Below are 2,825 nucleotides of genomic sequence, written 5' to 3'. Positions count from 1 at the left end.
TGTGAATAACAGTCCAGCTCAAGTTTGGAAGCCCCCTGGACAAATTGGCTGATGGTCGGTATTTTGCAGATTGCAGTGGTGAGGTGTGATAACGCTCTTTCTGAATTCAGGCTTTCTTTTAAAAAATGTCATGTGCAGGAAATGTGCTGACTGCATGATGGTAAAATCACTGATCTGAAAATGGTTAGTACAGTCACTGAGTTGTACAATAATTAGGTGTGTACGCTGGTAATTTAAGTTTTGTTCACTTCAATTATTTGTAACGGAAAAGCAATGATGTTTGGTTTATTTTCAAATATGTAAGACATAAAGTGACAGTAACTCTCTATGATACAAAATGTAAAAGTGACCTGCCATATATTTCAAACAGACTAATCAAGCAACACTCAGATATTGTCTGTAGAGCAGGATTCTGTGAACAGGACTATGTCTCCGGCAACATCACCATCCTCTCTGTCCCACTGACAGGAAACAGCCAGGCAGAGGGGGACAAATATATACAATATTGGTATATAGTCAATATAGTGCTCAGCATTAATGCTGGATCCTGTTGGGGTTAGACTGCTCTGTGGCAAGTTATGAGGGAATCAATAGAAGGGAAACATATAATTGACCACATCGTCACCGATCTGCCTGCTGCAGATGCACCTCTCCATTTCATATATTGGTAAGAATGGTCACTCCACAGTCCTGAAAGGGAGGAGGGGCTATCTTAATTTTGTAGACCCTCCACCATTTTATGTAGCAATCTGTGCGCTGAATGGGACAGAATTTGAACAGATCGAGCAACTAACAACGAGGAGTCCATGAGGTGCAGTGGGCCATCAGCAGCAGCACAACTCATGCAGTCTGCAACCTCACAGTCTGGCATACTTCCCACTGTATACTAACCATCACGGCCCGACATACTTCCCACTGTATAGTAACCATAACGGCTAAAAATGCCTCCGACTGTATAGTAAACATCAAGCCAGGGATCCCTTCCTGGGTCCGTGAAGAGTGCAGAAGGACATGCTGGGAGCAGCACCAGCCAAACCTAGAGATGAGTGGACAACCTAGAGAAAATCTGATTGCCTTCAACTACAAAGCAGGCCAACTTGCATGCTAAGAAGCATAAGCAGCCAGTTATGGACAGAGCTCAGTGATACCAGAATCAATGGTATAGATGTATCTATAAGGTCCTGCCACATTTAGTTATAAACGACAGTGGACAATGAATGAGACCATTGGAGGAGAGGGCTGCTCTCTAACAATGAAATCCCCAGTTATGCAAAACAGTAGCACATCAAGGAAAAAAAAAGCTGCTGTAACTGGAACAATCTTCAGCCAGAAGGGCTGACCAGATGATCCTTTTCAGCCTCCTTCAGTAGTCTCCAGCATCACATATCTCAATCTTCAGACAACTCAATTCACCCCACACAATGTCAACACATGGCTGGAGACACTGAAAACTGTGATTTAACACCAGTGATTGCCACATCTATAACCAATCTGATCCATTCCAGCAAGAACACTGAGACCTACCTAAAATATGATAAACTGCCCAAGTATGTCCTGTACATAAAACGCAGGGCCCTTGTATTCCAGCCAGTTGCTGACCCATCGGTGCAGGGTCTACCATGGAAATGTGAAGAAGGTGTGAGCAATAATGGGATGCATCAGCAATAACCTGTGTCATTCAGTTAATGTCCCATCAGGCTCACTCAGATCCGAGCCCATTGCACGCTCAGTTTAAAAGAGGAGAATTCCAAACGAGCAGTGAGTGTAATTACTGTTCAACCTCAAGGCACCATGTGACAGGGTGTGACAATAAGAGCCCGAGTATAATTATACTTACTCAAAATCTGGGGGAATTACTCTCCAGTTTGGAATTATCCCCAGCAACAATAATGCCTGTTGTCAGTGTGAGTAATTCCCCCCACAACATTAATGCCTGTTGTCGGTGTGAGTAATTATCATCTGCAACAATGATGCCTGTTGTCAATGTGAGTAATTCCCCCCACAACAATAATCTGGTTGTCAGTGTGAGTAATTATCACCAGCAACAATAAAATCTGTTGTCAGTGTAAGTAATTATCACCAGCAACAATAATGCCTGTTTTCAGTGTGAGTAATTCACCCACAAAATATAATGCCTGTTGTTAGTGTGAGTAATGAACCCCAACAACAATAATGTCCTGCTGTCAGTGTGAGTAATTATCCCCAGCAACAATCATGCCTGTTGTCAGTGTGAGTAATTATCCCAAGCAACAATAGTGTCTGTGGTCATGTGTGAGTAATTATCCCCAACAACAAGTATTCCTCTGTCCCTGTGAGTAATTATCCCAACAATAATATCTGTTGTCAGTGTGAGTAATTATCCCCACAAACATAATGCCTGCTGTCAGTGTGAGTACTTATCCCCAGCAACAATAATGCCTGGTGTCAGTGTGAGTAAATATCTCTCCAGCAACAATAATGCCTGTTGTCAGTGTGAGTAACTGGAACTCCAGAGAGCTCTGCAGCAATTCCTCAGGAAAGAGAGTGTCCGCGGCTCAACCATTTCCAGCTGCTGCAATGACCCTCTCTCCATCATAAGGTCAGACGGGGCCAATGTTCACTGATTATACGATTCCTGAAAAAGGCCATGCTGAAATGTAACAAGACCTGGAAATTATTCAGGTTTAGTATGACAAACGGCAACTAATAATCACGCCACATAAATATTAGACAAAAGTAACAATAAAGATTCAAACCATTTTGACCTTCCATAACATTCCCATCACTGAGTCCCCAACACGAAGTTTTATAAATCCTGGTGCTATCATTGCCCAGAATGTGCGCTG

This window comes from Hemiscyllium ocellatum, unplaced genomic scaffold, assembly GCF_020745735.1.
Source record: "Hemiscyllium ocellatum isolate sHemOce1 unplaced genomic scaffold, sHemOce1.pat.X.cur. scaffold_118_pat_ctg1, whole genome shotgun sequence".
Taxonomy (NCBI): Eukaryota; Metazoa; Chordata; class Chondrichthyes; order Orectolobiformes; family Hemiscylliidae; genus Hemiscyllium; species Hemiscyllium ocellatum.
Note: the sequence above shows the minus strand (reverse complement) of the source record.